We start from the raw sequence: 21,028 nt of genomic DNA on the forward strand, positions 1-21,028 counted from the left end.
AATACCGAAAATAGGCGAAAATTAATAAGGGAAATTTTCGAGATTTTTAGAGATTTTTCGGGAATTTTTGGGAACTCGTATGGACGAGTTTTCGGGGAGAAAAGTGGGCCCGGAAAAGCCTGTTTAGGCCACTCTATTTTAATGAGGAAAAGTTTTATTTCCTTTTCCTTTTTCTTTTCTTTTTCTTTTTCTGTTATTCGCGCCTGCGACGCCGTACCCTCACCCGAGCGATCTCCTTGCCCTAACCGCCTGCGCACGCGGCGGTTCTTCTCCTTCCCTTCTATTTCTTTTCTTCCTCCCGATTCTTCTCCTCTTCGTCCTCCACCCGACAGCGCCACCTTGCTTCGCCATCTCGCCGAACCGCACGCCGATCTCCCTTTTTTTCCGACTACACCACACGAGCGCTGGCCGAGCCTTATTCCCGCACGAAGCCAGCCCGCGACGCCAAGCTCTCTCTCTCTTTCCTCCGCCCGAAGCCAGGCCACCCCACAGATGCCGCCACCACAGCCGGCGTCGCACGGAGCAGCGCCGCTCCTCTGCGTGCCCTAACCTCTGCGATGTCGAAGCCTCTTCTTCCACGACGCCGAGCAGCACGGTGCCGGCACTGCCTTGCCTTCCCCGAAGCTCTAGCCGTTTCTCCCCGACGCCTCCTTTGCTCGATTTCCTTATCGACGCCGCCGATGCCCTCTCTGATTCTCACTGTGCCCTAGGTTCTTCGCCGGCACAGTTCTTCTCGGGTTGTTTCCGGCCAGGAGCAAGGAGGATTCAAGTCATAGCTTCTTCCTCTCTGCCACATCTCGGCACAGCGCCGCCGACCGCACCATTACATCTTCACTGTTGCCGGCCGCTAGGTTCTGGCGAGCCTCCCATTTTGACCTAGTGCCACTACTAGCTTCTGTGCTGCTTGCTGCCACCGTGGAGGTAACGATTTCGGATTTGGGTACTTAGTTTGGAAAGGAAAAATTTGTTGATTAGGGTTTCCTTGTACAACAGCTGTTTACCTTGAATTGCAATAGCTGGCAGCCCTGTTCTGGCCGCAATCCTTAGCTGTGAATTCGGGTAAGGTACTGGGTTTTGGGTCCTAGTTGTAGATCAGAGTGTAGTTTGATTATTTTAGATCATGATTCATGCTGTAAAGAATTTGGTTTTACATGGTTAGGTACTAGTTCATGTATTAATCTGATACAATTTGATTTTTAGATAATTGGGGATACCTAATCCATTGTAATTGTGAAATGGGTTAGGTTAAATCTAGTTGGATATGGATTAATGGTTGGTTAGCTAATTACATATACAAGGGAATTAGCTAAATCCGTATATGTTTGATATTACAGGACTTTAATGCGAAACGAGTATCTCGATGTCGGATTTGGACATTCCTATTGGAGGCGGGTACTTGTGACTTTATGTCGTTTGATATGCATAGTAGTGAATTTAACAAATTGCAATAATTATGTTTCTTATCTGTTTCGGTTAGTCACTACCCGATACTTGTTACATGCTTGGTTGATACTTGTTTTGTATCTTATGTTATTTCTTACCTGCTTATACATGCTTATAGGGGGTAGTGATAAACCATGTTTCACCATGTTCAGGACCTAGGTTTTATACCTTATTTTATCTGTGTACCTTTGATTTGATTCATTGACCTAAGGTGCACCTTCTATATATATATGAATTAGCTCAGGATATTTACATGGTTAGTGCCATGCACCATTCGCATGATTGCATGTTGTGCGATAGTCCGCTCCATTATTGTTGAGCACATCGCCAGTTACATGGATCTGCACACACCACCACTCATGGGTTAGTGGTCGATACAGGCAGAGTGTGTTGCAGCAGGGACTTTGTTTGGCTTCGTTGGTTCGCTCATGGGTAGTGTGACGCAGCGTAGTAGCCGGCAGAAATTCCTCCCCGTCATCGTGTACCGGGAGTTGAGAGCATTGTGCTCCCCCATTTATGATTTGAGGTAGGAGGATAGGCCGACAGCATCCCGTCCACTCGGTCACTCATCAGGAGCAGTGACGACAGAGTGCACGGTTGTCACAGCCCTACCCACTCTGTCTCACTATTGTGTGTGAGATGGTTGACTGGTGTCAGGGGTGACCAGGACGCATCATTAGCATCATACGCATTGATGCATTTATTTCTTGTGATTGTGTTTGCTACAATTATTTGCTGCATTTTGGTTGGATGGCCATGCTTGACATGCATATAGGATTTCTATACCTCTCGGACTGTTATTCCTTGTACCAGGTCCTGGTTAGTACAGTATTCTCCTGTTTATTTCAGTTTGCATTTACCTTTATTACGTCAGGAGACTGTACACATGATTAGTGTTAGATGTTATTTCTCACCCCGTGGATATTTACTATTTTCAGGTTGATGCTGTCAGGAGAGAGTTCCAGTTGCTAGTCCCCTGCAGTCCACGAGGATGAACGTTGATCTTGTGGTTTTCTTTATTAGACTGTATTTAGACTTATTACGTTTTGATACTTGGATCTTGTGTATGGATTGTTTTACTTATCGATGGGTTTGAATTTGAATTTGTTTTACTACATGCCTGCTTAGACGGCAGAAGAGGTAAGTTGATTTTATCGTCGGATTTGAGCTTTATGAGTGTAGTTGAGTAGGGTTGGTTTTGAGTTATATATTCACTGTTACAGTTTATTATCATTGCTTATTAAACTGCGTGGATGTCTATATGTTGTGGTTGTTTATTATTATTATTATTCCAGCCACATGTGGCTGAGGTATATGGTGATGTAGTAAAGTTTCAGATTGTCCGCCGTACAGAGGAGATGCTGCCGAAATTTTTTCGGACAGAGACTCCTCCGGGACGTGACAAAAAGCATATGAACTTAGTGAGTTTCTTCTTTGTCTCTTTATTCAGAATGCATAGTCTATCTTAAACTGTGCTAAACTATCTATTGTCCTTTAAGGATTGGTGAGTCGGTACCCACATCCCAAGGACTTCATGAAGTACGCGGAGAGCTTCATGTACAACTTTGTTTATCACCCGTATAGATGATTGGACAAGAGGGCTTTGCGCATATTAACAGTAAGTCAAGTGTTTAATCAATACATTTTCTAATTATTTGACCAATCCCCTTTACAATGTTAACTTGGAGTTAGACTTGTGTTTTTCTTTTTATTTTCTTTTTCTTTTTCAGAATCTATTTATGATGGTAAGGTCTTTTGAGTGCTTCCTTCTGTTTGAAGACTTGATGTTGGTACTTCTATGTCAAGGGAGACTTAAGTGTTTTTTTATAATATTTTTTTATAATTTTTCTGACTCACAATTCACCTTTGGTGTTGTTTTCATTCTTAAGCTTCCAACATGGTTCATCCTTTCAAATACACTGAGAATAGAACATCAGAACAAACGTATACATGCAGTAGAAAAATTAAACCTTCCATGAACACAAACAATATAGCCATGCTTTCAACTAAATCACAATTCAAGGATCGAGAGAAGGCATTGTTGCCACAGTGATTTTGGCCGGCCATAACTTGGAGCCCAAGCTTGGTGTGGCCGGCCATATAAGATAAAGGGGATTTTGTTTTTCAAATCTTTTCTTATGTGGAAGTCATGGTTTTAAAAGAGAGTTTAAAATTTAAATCTTTTCCTTTTTTTTTTGGGAAGGTAAATGTATTATACTACTAAAACTAGAATCATACAAAGTACAAAGTACATCACTTGATATCTACAAAGCGCCAGACATGGATCTGGACTTTGTGAAACATCCTCTCAACACAAGGTACAATGCCCTCAAAACGTGATCGGTTGCGTGCCTCTCATATAAGATAAATCATCGAAGATACAGCAAGATATCGGGCCTTGACTTGTCGGCCTTTACCTTCATAATGCCGTTGAAACACATCAAGTAATTTGGTCATGCTAGTGATATTAAATTTGATGTCCATCCATCTCATAACCCTATCAAGAAGAGACTTTACAACTGCACATTCAAAGAAAATGTGACCATTGGACTCTTCATGGTGTTGACATAATGCACACATCTTGTTTGGCACGTATGACAAAGTGTCTGCTGTCCTTAACTTTCCATGGGCAAGCAACCAAGCTGTGAATCGATGTTTGGGCATTAAATTTGGCTTCCAAATCACTGAAAACCAGGGAACTTTAGGCATTTTCGGTCTGAAGAAGTCATAGGCCAAAGCTGTCCCGTTTTCCCCTTCCACAAACCATTCTGTGAGCTTCATCTTTGCTGCTCCAATTGAGGTGGTGCGCTGTAGAAGAACATCTCTAATCTGAAGTAAACATTTGATGAGGGGAGAATCTGAACGCTTACCCCTCCAATGCCAAAAATCTACATAACAAAGATAGTGATGATGAATCCATTTGACCCAAAGAGAGTCCCTCCCGCTTTGTATGTTCCATAAAGTTCTACATAAGAGAGCCATATTCCATGCTCGCAAGTCACGAAGTCCATAACCTCCTTCCTCTTTTGGTAGACATATAGTTGACCAAGAGATAGGAGGGTGCTTTGTAGACCATACAAAAGATCGTGAAATCCCATAGATCTTATCTATCACTCCACTAGGAATAGGAAGAATGGATAACCAAAAACATTCAACACCTTGGAACACCGATCTTACTAATTCTATCCGGCCGGCATGTGATAGGGTGTGCTTCGGCCAAGAGATTACCTTCTTCATGAGTGCCTCAAGAAGAGACCCATAATTTGCAATGCGCAACTTCGCCGTGGCTCCCTAAACCCTAAACCCTAAATCTTTCCTTTTATAGCTTTCTATAAAGAATTAAGAGAAAAAAGTTTGATATCTTTCCTTATTTGTAGTTAAAAGGAAGATTTTAATTTTTGATAATACTTTCTTTTTTTTAACCATGTTCATGATTTAAAAGAGAGTTTTAAAAATTATAAATCTTTTCTTTTATAGCTTTCTATAAAAGATTAAAAGAAAGATTTGATGTCTTTCCTTATTTGTAGATTTAAAAGGAAGATTTTAATTTTGGAGAAAACTTTCCTTTTTATAATCATCCACATGTTTTAATAGAGAGATTTTAATTTATAAAAGTTTCCTTTTATAACCAACCATGAAGGGAATTTTAAAAGAAAAATTTTATTTTTAAAATTTCCGGAAACAAATAAGGAAGTTTTAATTTTGTGTTTAAAACTTTCCTTATTTGTGGTGCTAGAGGTGGCCGGCCATGATAAAGGATTAAAGGAAATTTTAATTAAATTTTCCTTTCATTGGCAAAGAGAATAAGGAAGTTTTTATTAAAACTTTCTGTTGTGAGAAGCAAGGGTAGATAGGTCTTTTTATCTTTTGTTAATAAGTTGATTCTTAGGGTTGTATGGCTATATAAACATATGTAATTCGACTGGAAATAGATGAATCTTTAAACTCTTTTATTACAACATGGTATCAGAGCAACCCTAACCCTAGTGGCGCCGCACCCCTCTTTCTCTTCTTCTCGATCTCTCCTCTGATCGAAGCCGACCTCTCTTCTTTTCCCCTCTTCCTTCTCGATTCTCTCTTGCGAGCGACTCAACGCCGACGGGGGATACTCGGAGTCGCCGGGACGGATCGATCTTGGAGCGTGGAGGAGGGAAACCCGTCGCGTCTCCGGCTTCTTTCTTCTCTTCGGCCTCGATCACCACCGAACAGCAGCTCCTTCTTCTTCCAGCGGCGACACCCTGGCGACTACTACTGCTCGCGACTTCCTCCAGCGGCGACGCCCTAGCGACTTCCTCCAATGGCGACGCTCCTTCTCCTACTCGCGACTTCTTCCAGCGGCGTCTCTTTTGCTGCTCGCGACTTCTTCCAGCGGCGTCTAGGTCACAGCGGCGGCGTTTTTTTTCTTCCTTCTTCATCTCGCGACGCTGCCCAATCTCTTCATCTCGTGCAGTGATTCCTTCACCGCTGGTGCAGTGCCGATCTCTGCTTCCTTCCCCGACACCGCCACCTTATCTCTTGTGCAGTGTCGGCGGCGGTTCCTCTTCTGATCTCCTTGTGTGGCGCAGGCGGGTATTTCTCGAAGCTGTGATTTCTCTAGCATCCTTTTTTTTTGTAAGTGTAATGGCGGATAACGCTAGTGAAACCTCGGGGATTTCTGCGAATCCTATGGCGTCTTCAGGACAGGTACAACCATTTTTCACAATGGCAGGCACAGGAGGGCCCGGTCTTCAGATAGTATCAGAAAAATTGTCCGAGACAAATTATGCATCCTGGGCAGTTGCTATTGAACTTTATGTCAAAGGCCATGATAAACTTGATATTCTTCACGGCTCTAAAGTGAAACTAGATGAAAAGGATCCTAGCTTTCGCACTTGGCGGCGTGACAATATTCAATTAATGACTTGGATACTTAACTCTGTTAGTTCTGGCATCAAACAAGTCATTCTTCATAACAAAACAGCGTATGACATGTGGAAGACACTGGAGCAGATGTATGGACGTCGACATGATATGCTGCGTACTTATCAGCTCAGCAGTCAAATTTTCAAACTTGAACAAGGTTCTATGTCAGTCACCAATTATTTTGCTACTCTGAAGGGGCTGTGGGATGAGTTTGACTACTACCGGATGGAAAACTGGAGTTCCACTGATGATCATCAGAGATATTTAAAGCTTCTGGAAAAAGACAGAATTATTAAATTTTTGGATGGACTTAATGCAGAGTTTGAAAACTTAAAAGGGCAAATCCTTGGTCTTGATCCTACTCCCTCTCTAGAACAAGTTTACTACCAAATTCTCAGTGAAGAAGGTCGAAGAAGGACGATGAACAACAAGGGGATTTCCACGATAAGCCCTCCGATTGGGGAGACCTCTGTCTTTATTGGTTCTGCAAACAAGTTTCGACCTGGGGGAACTAAAGGACGAGGAGACAGATTTTGTCGGCACTGCAAGAGGACTAATCATGATTCAGATTTCTGTTGGGAAAAATATCTAGAAAAGAAACCTGAAAAATTTAAACATAATGCTAAGAAGGCTCCTAATAGTGGTAATATTGCTATCCAAAAGTTAGAAAATGAAGAGATTATTGGTTCCTCTGTGCCTTCTACCACTGGATTGTCTTCTACTGAAGCATCTTCTCTCTCGGCTTCAGGCTTCATCTTCTGTCTCTACTCCAGTTCAAGCGCACACAGGTATTCATAGCTTGGGATTAAGTGTTACTGGTCCCAGCTTTTACAGCCCCTGGGCCATTGATTAAGGAGCTACAGATCACATGACAAATGCTGCTAACTCCTTTATTTCTTACTCTTTATCCTCTGGGCAGGAGAAAGTGATCATTGTAGATGGAACCAAAGCCACTGTTGCTGGCAAAGGTTCCATAAAACTTACAGATCATTTTTTTCTATCCTCTGCACTTCATGTTCCTTCCGTTTCTATTAATTTACTTTCTGTTAGTAGCATTACTAAACAACTACACTGCTCCGTAACCTTTTTTCCTGATCATTGTGTCTTCCAGGATCTCGAGACCAAGCAGACGATTGGGACTGGCCGTGAAGTAGGGGGTCTTTATTATTATCAGCTTGAAACAACATCTGCTCTGAAATCTGCAGCCAAGTGTTTGGAAAATAAGCATCAAGAAATTCTTTTATGGCATTCTCGGTTAGGTCATTTGTCTTTTCAGTCTTTGAAAATTTTATTTCCTAGTCTCTTCTTTTCTGTTCCTCTTCAGTCATTTCAATGTGAAATCTGTCATTTATCCAAACATTGTAGAACCCATTTTTCTGAGTCTATAAAGAAGAGTTTGTCTCCATTTGATCTTGTTCATTCGGATGTGTGGGGGCCCTCTCCTGTGACTTCGTTGGATGGCTATCGATATTTTCTTTCTTTTATTGATGACTACACCCACTGTACGTGGCTTTATTTGATGAAAACCAGGGAAGAAGTTCCTCGTCTCATTCAAAATTTTTGTAGAATGGTTGAAACCCAATTTGGCTCAAGGGTGAAGATTCTTCTTTCTGACAATGCCCGTGAGTACTTTGCACAGTCTCTAAATACTTTTCTTGAGGATTCCGGAATTCTTCATGAGTCATCCTGTCCCTACACACCACAACAAAATGGAGTGACCGAAAGAAAGAATCGTCATATCCTTGAAACAGCCCGTGCCCTATTATTTCAACGTCACTTACCCAAATATTTCTGGGCTGATGCTGTCCTTGCAGCTGCTTATCTCATCAATCGATTGCCATCTAGAGGTCTCGGGAACCGGTGTCCTCTCACTATTCTTCATCCTGGCGTAGAGTTGTTCTCCCTTACTCCTCGGGTTTTTGGTTCTCTTTGTTTTATTCATGTTCTTGGTCCCAAGTCCTCTAAACTTGATCCTCGTTCTATACGAGGTGTTTTTATAGGGTATTCCACTTGTCAGAAAGGCTACAAGTGCTTTGATCCTATTACTAGGACAAGATATATCTTGAAGGATGTTACCTTTTTTGAGTCCGAGTCCTATTATTCTCCTCAGTCTCCTCCTCAGGGGGAGAATACTACCTCTTCCTTTGTACCTCAAGTGGTTCCTCATGTGATTCCTTCTCCTATTTCACTAGATGTCATGGAAAATGGAAAAGATGCTCCATCACTGGGCTCACAGTCTTCACCAGATATTATTAATTACAAACGACGACGACACAAGCAAGGACCTACTGTTGATCGGCTAGTTGAATCGGATGCTTCGGCTCCTGATCCTGTGAAGCAGTTATCCTCATCAGTTGAGCCAACCGCACCTCAAAATATGAATGAGCTGAACCTTCCTATTGCTGTTTGGAAGGGTGTCAGGTCATGTACTCAACATCCTATCTCCAACCACGTTTCATATTCTCGTTTGTCTCCTTCATATCATGTATTTGTTTCACAGTTATCAAATCACGCTATACCTTCTTCCTATTATGAAGCTGTAAGGGATTCAAGGTGGCAGGAAGCAATGAATGAAGAAATGGAGGCTCTCAACAGAAATGGTACTTGGGAATTAGTTGACCCCCCAAAGGGGAAGAACTTGGTTGGTTCTAAATGGGTCTATGCTATCAAGTATAATTCAGAGGGTGAAGTGATCAGATATAAAGCCAGACTTGTTGCCAAGGGATTCACCCAAACATATAGGGTGGATTACTTGGAAACTTTCGCACCAGTTGCAAAGCTGAACTCGGTCAGGGTAATTCTTTCTCTTGCTGCTCAATATGATTGGCCTCTGTTTTAGTTAGATGTTAAAAATGCCTTCTTAAATGGTGACCTTTATGAAGAAGTATACATGTTACCACCTCCTGGAATTGAAACAAAAGGAAAGGTTTGCAAGCTAAGAAAAGCTTTGTATGGGCTTAAACAATCTCCCAGAGCATGGTTTGATAGGTTTTGCAAAGTCATGATATTGTTTGGCTTTAAACAAGGGAATGCTGATCATACACTCTTTATAAAAAAGAAAGAGGACAGAACTACCATTCTTTTGGTTTATGTTGATGATATGATAGTTACAGGTGATGATAAGGTAGAAATCCAGGCTCTTAAGTCCAAGTTAACATCAGAATTTGAAATTAAAGATCTTGGATCATTGAGGTACTTCCTGGGCATTGAAGTCGCTCGATCAAAAAAAGGAATCTATGTATGTCAGAGAAAGTATGTGTTGGATTTACTCAAGGAGACAGGGAAGCTGGGTTCTCGGCCAGCGTCTACTCCTATAGAAGTAAATCATGATCTTACTAGTTCTAGTGGGGAGGATCTTACAAATCTGGAAAAGGGAACATATCAAAGGTTGGTTGGAAAATTACTCTATTTATCTATGACTAGGCCTGACATCACCTATGCTGTTAGTGTAGTAAGCCAGTACATGCATGCTCCTAAAACTATCCACATGAAGGCCGTTGACAGGATTTTAAGGTACTTGAAATCATGTCCTGGAAAAGGCTTGCTGTTTAAAGGAGGTGGTGATCTGAAGGTGGAATGCTATTCTGATGCAGACTGGGTTGGTTCTCGAGATGATAGAAGATCCACTTCTGGCTATTGCACTTTTTTGGGAGGAAACTTGGTAACGTGGAGGGAGTAAGAAACAAAATGTTTGTGCACGGTCCAGTGCTGAAGCAGAATATCGAGCCATGGCACATGGTCTTGCAGAGATGTTGTGGTTGAGTTTTCTGTTGATAGACATGGGATTAAAGGCTGATTTACCTCTCAGGCTGTATTGTGACAACAAGGCAGCAATCAATATTGCAAACAATCTGGGACAACATGACCGGACTAAACACATTGAGATTGATCGTCACTTTATTCGGGAGAGACTTGATTCTGGAGAGTTATGTTTGCCTTATGTTAAGTCTGAGGACCAACTTGCTGATATGTTTACAAAAGCTATACCCCAAGCTGTGTTCAACTCCTCTCTTAGCAAGTTGAACATGTTTGATATATATGTTCAACTTGAGGGGGAGTGTTGTGAGAAGCAAGGATAGATAGGTCTTTTTATCTTTTGTTAATAAGTTGATTCTTAGGGTTGTATGGCTATATAAACATATGTAATTCGACTGGAAATAGATGAATCTTTAAACTCTTTTATTACAACACTTTCCTTATTTGTCAAGACCAAGGAATATAAAAGAGAGGGTAGAGGTGCCTCACCTCACAACAACACATCCTCTATTCCTCTCCTCTCTTCCTTGGTGTGGCCCCGACCCTATACTCCTCCTTTTCTCTTCTTTTTTAGTGGTCAGTGCATCCCTCTCTTGGAGTTCTTGTGGTGGCCGGTTCTTGCTAGGAGAAGAATGAGAGAAAGGAGGCTTTGTTCTAGCATCCCTTGGAGCTTGAAGGTTGGTGGCCGAAACTTGCAAGAAGGAAGGTGTCTTGGTGGTTCTCATCTCGGTAGATCGTTTTGCCCACACAATGTCCGAGATAAGAAGATGAATACGATAGAAGATCAAGAGGTTGTTGCTTACAAAGAAAGGTATAACTAGTAATTCTTTTTCGCATCATACTAGTTTTCTTTGTATGGATTTTGAAATACCAAACACAAGAGCCTAGTGATTCTAGGTTGTATGCATTTACTTAGGTGAGAAAACAATCAAAAAAAATTATGTATGTGCTTGATATATTTTCTTCCATGATAAGATTTAAAACCATATGATGTATTTATTTGCAAATTGTGGTTGTCAATCATAGAATTGATGGATAAAGCACTCGATGTGTATATCAAATATGAATGCTTCATCAATAATAACTTTAAGAACCCAGTCTCTCTTAACTCTATGCTAATAAATTTTGGCCATTATGTTGAATCCATGCCCTTGACTAATGCCTATGGGTACAAGATTATCAAATCATTGTGTGTACTCACATCAACTCATGACATCAACCTTGTAAATCTATCATGTATGTTGCCTCTTTTGTCCTTTTATTTTCTTCCACTTTGTAGCCTTTGCTTTATTATATTTTTTTGTTGATATTTTAACAATGTGAAGACTTTAGAGAATATTTTGATTTTGAGTTCTAAAAATTATTCTAAGTTGCTCGAGATTGAAAGCTGAAATGTCAAGGTTCTACTCTAGAAGGTTGGTTGATTTTGTTTTTTTCTCTCTAATTTATTTAAAATGCTATAATTTGTATGTTTCCACGAATTGTTAATCCTGATTTCTTTTTTGAAGTTTTGAAGGTTGGACTACAATATATGTGTTCATTTCTGAATGATTTGAGAATGGTGCTCGTGTTTCTTAACTAAAGAAGGTACAATTTGTTCTTTCTAATTAGAAGTTGTTATGGATAAGCTTCTTCTTTCTTCTTTTGGTTCTTTTAAGGTTTGAAGGTTGGATTTTGGTGTCCATTCTCTCCCTTTTGGATGTTTTAAGAATGTTTCTCCCTTTTCTTTTAGAGCTAAGGTATGCCTGTTTATCCCTCACTTGAAGATGTTGTCGATATATTTGTATGCTCTCTCCACTGCCACCACACCCAAAGAAATTGTTTCTTTATCTTCTATCTAGTTAACTTTATCCTTGGTTGATAATTCCTTCTTGAATGATCCCATTCTCCATTTCATCATTCTTTTAAGGTTGAAATGTGGATATTGATTTCCATTTTTCTCTATATGATGTGAGAAACCTCTTCGTGTTTCTTGAATTCTAAATGTTATGATTTATATATCTCTCTTTACACATTTCTTGCCCTACGAATTCTCCACTCCTCCATTTGTTTAGTCTCTATGAAGCCTTGATTTTACTTAACCATAAAAATAACATGACTAGGACAAGTCCAGTTTGTTCACATGAATTGATCAATATTCATAACATGATAGAATTATTAATTGTCTTTTCAATGAAAATAGTGATATAAATTGTTTCTTATTTGCTATTGACTGAATTAGGTGAACCTCCAAAGCTGTATCACACATATCTTTTTATTCATCTTTGATTTACACATTAAGCTATTTCAGTAATGCTATCATAATTGTCATTTTGACTTTGTATTTGTTTGTGCATATCCGTCATAACTGCCTTTTTCAAACTTTTTTTTGGAGTTTCAACAACATAAATGCTCTATTCTATCTTATTTGGTTCTTAATTTCTTTGATTTGATAATAGCCCAGTGAAATGAGTGTAGAGGAAATTGAAGAAAGATTGGAATCATGTATAAAGCTAGAAACAATCTCTCAAATAAATCGTGTTTTGAAGGAACAACTAGAACGTAATGAATCTCTCTTTCTTGTCATTATTATGTTTAGTTGTCTAGTCATAGCTATATGACGTGCTTTCATATAGGAACATAAGTGGTAAATCTATATTGTCATTATGTGTAGCATGTTTTATTATCTTATAACTCCATATATCAATTTTAAAGTAGTACAACCAACAAGATTTTCATTACTTATCATGATTCATAACATGTTGTCCAATCGATCATTATAACACTGACGCCGGTGAGAATAACACTGACCAAGTTATGTCTTTTGCAGCTATTGGCTTTTTTGAAGAGAAAATTGTGAATCTTCGGGATCTAGTGATTTATGTTGAGTTTTTTTATTCAGTTTTGATGTGTTATGCCCAGATGGAATGAGAAAAACATACTTGGTAACATGCGAAAGTAGAAATTACAAAGATAGTTATTGATTTCTACACTTACCTAATAAGGGATTTTAACATTTTTGTTTATGGGACAAGTTCAAAAAAAACATTGATGTCATTTACTTAAATAGTTTCCACTGAAAAAAATTCCAAAGCAATGCTTGTTGTGCCTTTTGGGTATGGAACAACCATTTATATTTTCTTAATATAAACCTTCTATCTTCTGTTCGCAGATTACTTTTCATTCTTGTCATGCACCCTACAAAAGATCTATGCCCTTGTACAAAATGTTAGTTTTAGAATAACTAGGATGAAACCCTAATGCATACATATCTACATGAAATAAGTTTTTGTTGGTTTTTTGAATTTAGAAACATGGAAGAAAAGACTTCAAGATTTTGCTTCTATCTTCCATCTACTTCTCTATTACTCATGCAATGCTTCTAAAAGATGCTGCATATACTGCTATCAGACATGTCTACCATGAGTTCTCCAATTTCCTCAACTTCAGTGACGTATATATGGTACACACTTTATTTTAGTTAAGCTTTAGTCAGCTATGCAAGGCACAATATATCTCCATGTTTACAAGTTCTCTTTTGGCTTAATTCTTTTGTTGATTCTATTCATTGAGGATTAGATCTTCAAGTCAATCTTCTTTTCTTGTCTCTTATTAATCTACCTTAATAAATAAGATAGTGGAGTCTGTTAGGGTCGAATTGTAGCTAGAGGGGGGGGGGGGGGGGGAATAGCTAGTCGCGCTCGTCGTTGCTTGCTTCTTGGTGATGATATACAGCGGAATGTACAAGAAACAAAAATTCAACGCTAACACAAGGATTTACTTGGTATCCACCTCAAGAAGAGGTGACTAATCCAAGGATCCACACGTGACACACTCTCCAATAATGAAATCACTCATTTACAGTAACTACCAAAGGCGGAGAAGCCTTACAACACTCTAAGTACAAGGAGAAAGAAAGGGAAGCAAATACAATTGAAATCTGACAAGATTTACACTGGAAACTCTAACCCTAGCTTCTTCTTCTTCTTGTAGATCGCCTCTTGACTTGGACGTGCACCAGCACTTGCCTCCAAGAACCTTCAAGAACTGGCGGTGAGAGCTCGGAGAAGTTGCTGTGTTGATCGGCGAAGAATCGGGCGAAGAAGTTGCTGAAGAAGACGCTCGCAACGGCTTTATCCAGCACTAACAGTCGGATCCCAATCGATTGAATGACTCCTAATCGATTGGGGAGGCTTTGGATCGATCGGTTGATCGATCCAGAGCGCCTCTGTGCTCTCTGGAAATTGCCTGAATCGATTGCCCGATCGATTCAAGGCTTTTCACGATTTTCCAACGCTCCAATCGATCGCCTGATCGATTAGAGGCTCCCAATCGATCGGGTGATCGATTGGGAGGGCTTCTATGCAACGACGTCACTCCCCCAATCGATCCACTGATCGATTGGGAGGAGTTTTTGTCGCGGGACTCACCCAATCGATTGGGTATGATTCAATCGATCGGTTGATCGATTGATCCAACTTGATTTGCCCTAATCAAGTCCCAAGCCCCGAAAACCCAATATCCGGTCAACCATGACCTGTTGGGACATCATGCCTAGCATCCGGTCACTCTCGACCTGCTAGGACTTCCTCACCAAGTGTCTGATCAATCCCTTTGACCCACTTGGATTTTTCACCTCGTGCCAAGTATCTAGTCAATCCTTTGACCTACTTGGACTTCTCATCTTGTGCCAAGTATCTGGTCAATCATTTGACCTACTTGGACTTCTCAATACCAGGTGTCCGGTCAACCTTAATCCACCTGGATTTCCACGTGCCTGACTTCGCTCACCAGGACCTTCACCTAAAAAAAAAGAATTATTCTATTTAATATAGCAAGATAAAAAGTACATATTGCTTTTGATGATCAAAATGAGCCAAGGCTTTGGACAGTATGCCAATTTACTCTAATCCTAATCTTGTAGAAGCTTACATGTTCATCTAATCTCTTATGTTGGTTAGTGCATTAATTTTAAATACTAAGTTGAAGAGACTTAACATGAGACCATATCATATGGTACTCCATTTACCTACTTTGTATGATTGTTTGAAGTTACACTTTCATGTAGAGTCGGCATTTAGAAGTCTAGTTACCATGTGACGAGTATGGAAATGTTGTGCTTTGTAGTAGAGATTGCAGTGTTCAGAGGAGGCACCAAAAGGCAAGCTTCTATTCACTTTTCATCTTACTTTTAATTTGATAAATTCTCAGAACCATTTCCTTATGGTCTGGAGTTTGGGAGTATATTTACTAATGCCCTCTCTATTTTCAACATAGAAGTAGTTTCTGAATATTCTCCCTTTCAGGCTTGTCTTTGGCCTCTCATTTTACAATCATAACTTAGATTCAAAGGAAAAAAGCTCAATTCATCTTCAAGACAAATTTTTAACTGAAATTTATAAGCATATTAACAGATTCATGGCCAACAAATTTATCACAATAACTATTCTAGCATGAGAGTATCCTCTTTCATAACTTTATTTTCAAACTACAAAAAGCTTCAGTTTGTCATTCTTCTTCCCGAATAAACTTTTTATTTTTTGGATCTAAAATGACTGAATGACTTTATTGACAACTCAATAAATTGTTACCAGATTATTGAGGAAAATATGTAGGTTGTGTTGGTGCCGCTACAGTTGAGTATCTTTATAGCATGAAAACTGGTGAATACTACTTTCTAGAGCTCAATCCTAGATTATAGGTTTGTTGATATACACACTGTAAATTGCAGATGGTTTATTCAAAATTTTCTATAGAATTTTTTTTATTTTTTTTTGTAGGTTGAACATCTAACTAAGTGGATTGCTAATCTAAACTTGCCTATGTCTTAAGTTGCTGTAGGGATGGGAATACCTCTTTGGCAAATTCCAAGTGAAAATTTTATAACCCATATGGTTAACAAACTATCCATTTATTTATGATGTTTACTATTCTTATCTCATAATGTTTGCTTGAATTGAGAAATCAAACAGTTTTATGGAATGAATAATAAAGGAGGTTATGATGCATGGAAGAAAACATCTATTCTAGCAACTCCTTTTGACTTTGATAAGGCTGAGTCTGTCTGGCCTAGAGGACACTGTGTAGCTGTTCATGTCACTAGTGAGATCCAGATGATGGGTTCAAGCCTAAGAGTGGAAAAGTGCAGGTGATACTTTTGAGAAATATATTATCGTGTCGTGTTATACATTCATAAAGATTTGATTAAATATTTGATTTCTCTTATCTTGATATATGCAGGAATTGAGTTTTAAAAGCAAACCTAACACAAGGGCGTAGTTCTCTGTCAAGGTTTGCTTTCTAAGAAATCTTAAGAGTTTTTTTACATTTAATCTTTAAATATTATGTTTGTCTTCTGTTTACGGGGAAATACTAACAATCAATCACTATTGCTTCAAACTCCAGACAAAGAGTTGGCAAATCTTTATTCAATATTTTAGTCCGACCAAGATAGAATTTTTTTTTGTTACTACATATTACTAATTTAGTCTACGAGATCCACATGTAACTGATGAAGTTTTTTTTTAAATTTTTTTATCAGTATAATTTTTACTTCTTTTTGTTAGTCTATGTTTTTTGATTTCTTCATCTAGACAATATGGATTGACTGTTGGATTGCTGATTTATAGTGAATTTGGAACATATCTTTGTGACTTGTATAGTGCTTACTATATAGAAAAGAAAAACCTTCTATTATCTAAATATAGAAGTGCTAAGTCCTTTAAGTAACATCCATTTTGCATGATTTGCAGTCTGGAGGTGGCATTCATGAGTTCTCTAATTGGCAATTTGTTATGGATCATCTGAAATTGACCAAGTGCATCCTAATTAAAGTTTTTAATTTTATGGTTGACCGTAAATGGTTGACATATATGTTTTGGTTTTTGGCAAACTTCTAAACTTATTTTAGGCCATGTTTTTGCATTTGGAGAGTATAGAGCTTTCACAATAGCTAATATGGTTCTTGGGCTGAAAGGGATACAAATTCGTGAGAAATCCACACAAATGTTGACTACACAATTGATCTCCTCAATGTAAGATATTTCGAAATGACATTTCTCAACTTCTATACACGTGTTCATCCTCTGCAATTGTAGGCTTCAGATATAGAGACAATAAGATCCACACAGGTTGGCTAGATAGTAGAATTGTTATGAGGGTCCGTGCTGAGAGACCACCTTGGTACCTTTTAGTTGTCGAAGTCCTACTTTATGTATGTTTCATTAAGTCACTTTTTCTCTACTATATAACTCAAAATTTCCAAATTCAACATTTCTCTTGTCTGTAATCCTTAGCAGTGCATCCATTGCCTTGGAGAATGTAGGTTATCTTGAAAAAGGGCAAATCATATCCCACTTAGTATGTGTTTTCCTTATCCTATAACTAATTGCAGGACCTAGATGCTTTCTAATCTTTAAATGTTGGAATTTAGTAGTTAGACATTATTTTTTTGTCTCTCTTAAAGATGAATGATTTAGAGATTGAAGCTGAAATTCATACTTTGAGAGATGGTGGTGTCCTGATGCAGGAATGAGTTTTCTTTTTTATGTTACTACATCTATCCAAGCCAACCTTATGCTTTCATTTAACTCAATGAACAACACCGTTATTTTTACCGATTGCTCATACTTTGTTGTTATTGAGCATTTTGATGAGAAGTATTATTTAGATCCTTGAGAAATACAAATTTTTGATTTCACATGCAGCTCTATATCTCCTGGGCAAACGTATCTTAAAATATTTGTACGACTAAGCAATCAATTATAAAATATTTTAATTTGTTTACAATCATATCTTAAAATGCATTTTCTCCCATGATACTGGTACCCAAATGTGAATGTTATAAGCTCATCAATAGAGAATTGCCCATATGTGGGAAAATAAGGAAACTTATCTGCTTTAGGATTTTATGTGATCTTATATGATGTATGTGAAAGGGAACTCAATAAGATATTAAAACATAATTAGCATGAGTTAAACTTCATAAAAGGAAACAAAGCATGATGTATGCTGTGAAATTTCACAGGTTGTTATTTTGATTGCCTCTAATTGAGGGATTTCTAAGTTTATTTTTATCCACAATTATGAAGACAAAGTAATCAACTGCAGTAATCTTAACAGAATTGTGTGTATGATTTTTACAATATCTGTACTATTTTCTATAATTTTTGTAAAAAGGAATAAGTAAAACATAGCTAGTAATTGTTTCTGAATTATTTCAAAAAAGAAAAGGCTGTATAGGAGAGGCTTATGGAGTCTCTGGTGAGTCTTGTGAAGTCTTATGAGTATTGTGCGATCTCTTTTCAAATAGTATCTTTCTGTCAAGGAATTGTTCAGTGATAAAATTCGGTTAATTAGATATCAGATGATAAAATTCCATTCGGTTAAAAATTACCAAGTAGCAAATATTTCATTAACAAGATCTAATTATAAGTTATTATATGGTAAAATGAACAAACAGTTAGCATTTGGTACAATATTCTCAAATTGACTTATTTACATTTGTGGTTCATGACATCAAAATTTTTGCCGTGTAACCCTTATGTTAACTTTTCGATGAAATTGTTCAATTTTTTTTTTTTGTACAGGCTGACGTCATAGAACAACTCCGGCTTCAACACAAGAAGGATCTTCTCCGGGTGGTAGACAGGTTTGAATCACATTAATGCTTTTGAAGTACTATAAAAATTTTAATATTTGCAATGATGACGTGCAATATTTGCTACTTGAAGGGTATGAAAAATAAGAACAAGCTAATACTTATATTCATGGAAGCATAGGTTTATCCCAACCTTAATCCCTACCATGATCTGCTAATTCGTTTCTCTGCTCTTAATCATACAAGTTACTCCAAGGTCTGCTTATGTCTTAAGTAATATAAGTTGCTGTATTTGAGAGGACATTCTTATTTATTGTGCTTGACATAATTAATTTCTCCAGTTGGCATTGAAAAGCTAGCCAACTTCGTGAGCAAACTAAACTTAGTGAGTTACAGATAACATCGCGAGAAATTTATCTGAACTTGCAATGTTTACTGAAGAAGGAGAACCCCTTAAAACCCCTAGGAGGAAGATGGCTATTGATGAGAGCATAGAAGATCTTGTCTGTGCTCCATTAGCTATGGAGGATGCACTTATAGCTCTCTGTGATCATTCTAATCCTACCCTTCAAAGAAGGGTTGTCAACAGATATATACGTAGAGTAAACCAGGTTAAACTTCATAAGCATGAATGACAGACAACACTTGGTCATTTTTCTGACTGGTGACTTCTTTTGCAGCCCTATATCATCAAGGACAGTATCCGGATGCAATGGCACCATTCTGGTCTGATGGCATCATGGAAATTTACCAAGAACATATAGAGAAGAGATGGGGGGGGGGGGGGGGGGGTTATCATTAAATCTCTTTAGCTTCTGACATCATTAACTTGCATTGCCTTGAAAGAGACATCTCTGTTTTGTGGATTCTGGTATTGAAATCACAAATGAGCTCCCTCCTCGTGTTGACAAAGGCAATATGATTCATATCGCTTTGATTGGCAGTAACAACCAGATGAGTACTTTACTGGACAGATACAATATGAACCAATTTTCCGGGTTCCTCCCTTTTCCCCTCGACTCGTTGCGTGAAGAGGAGCTACAGCGACGGCGAGCTGTGATGGGCACCGGGGGCAAGGTACCAATCCCGCTTCCTGCTCCCTGTTTTTTTTTCCCGATGCCAGAAAACTTGCTTCGTGTTGTGGGATTTGGGCATTTTTGTTCGATGCCCTAGTGTTGTGATTGGCTGCTTATTGTAGTGATTCTCATAATTGCACGTTTATGTCCCATTTCATTTTGTTTTTGTTTCCTTTTCTTGGTTTGTACTGGGTACTAGAGACATTTGTGCAAACATTCACTTTGTTTTTTATCGCTTCTTTACCTTTTAAATTCATGTTATTTTCCGCGAGTTAATGTAACTTTTGTTTTATTGCTTCTTTTCCTTTGAAATTCATGTTATTTTCTGCGAGTTAATGTAACTTTTGTCACACAAGTTGATGTAATTTTACTAGGTTCCCAACGTATGCATGTGTTTGTTTCTTTGACTTAGGACGTATGGGTTTGGTTATTGCAAGTATCTTTTGTGCTGTGGTAATTTTTTTTTCGGATCTAGAGTGCCTGGATTTCTCTTAACTGCATTTTTACTCATTTTTATAGCTCACATTATGTGGTACAGATTCGTGAGGAATCCTTCAATCAAGAAAGTTTGTCTTATCAATTTTCTATATGTTTACATTATGTGAATGAATATTTCTTGTTGAATTTTCCAAATCTAAATATGTTTGCTATACCTTTTTAGAGAGCTATAACTTGGTGATAATTCCTAGTGTGAGTGGGTGGGTTAAGTTATAAACTCTACCCTGATGCTTCCATTTAAATTATTGTGGAAGTCTCTTAATAATGCAGGATTTGTGAACAATGTGTGTTAAATTTACTTTAGAGTTTTTATTTTTTTGGTTTCTAGATACATTCACAGATAATACCTATTAACTTACCACAACATGATGGTGTCAAACTTTGATAACTCAGAACACAAAGATGATTTGCTCTTGAAGAAAAAGGCGGAAAAATCCCTTTTGTGATGCTCAGTTGTCATAAGAAATTTTATTACAGAATGTTAGGTTAATTCAAAGTTCTAGTCTGAATCAACACACATGTGGGTTAGCCTAATAACATACTTCGACAATTAGTTTCCTCAAAATATTTTTTGTAGTAAGTAATTTGTATGCATATTCTTTTCCCTTCCAAGATTTCTTTTCTATTTATCTTATGGCATCCTATAATTTAATGGAACTGAGAATCTAAGCCTAAGTTGTCTAAGGCAACATAGGTGTAATTCAAGTCTTTGAGGTTGTTTGTGATAGGTCCGCCTCCATGAATAGTCCCTTTGCCTTCTTCATGTCTGATAATG

General features: G+C 38.3%; 1 pseudogene; it reads left to right on the top strand.

Annotated features, from left to right (window-relative positions):
• Nucleotides 1-18,303: 18,303 nt before the first annotated feature.
• LOC122037176 overlaps nt 18,304-21,028 on the top strand; it is a 51,218-nt pseudogene continuing 48,493 nt past the window's right edge.

This window comes from Zingiber officinale, unplaced genomic scaffold (genome assembly GCF_018446385.1).
Source record: "Zingiber officinale cultivar Zhangliang unplaced genomic scaffold, Zo_v1.1 ctg242, whole genome shotgun sequence".
Taxonomy (NCBI): domain Eukaryota; kingdom Viridiplantae; phylum Streptophyta; class Magnoliopsida; order Zingiberales; family Zingiberaceae; genus Zingiber; species Zingiber officinale.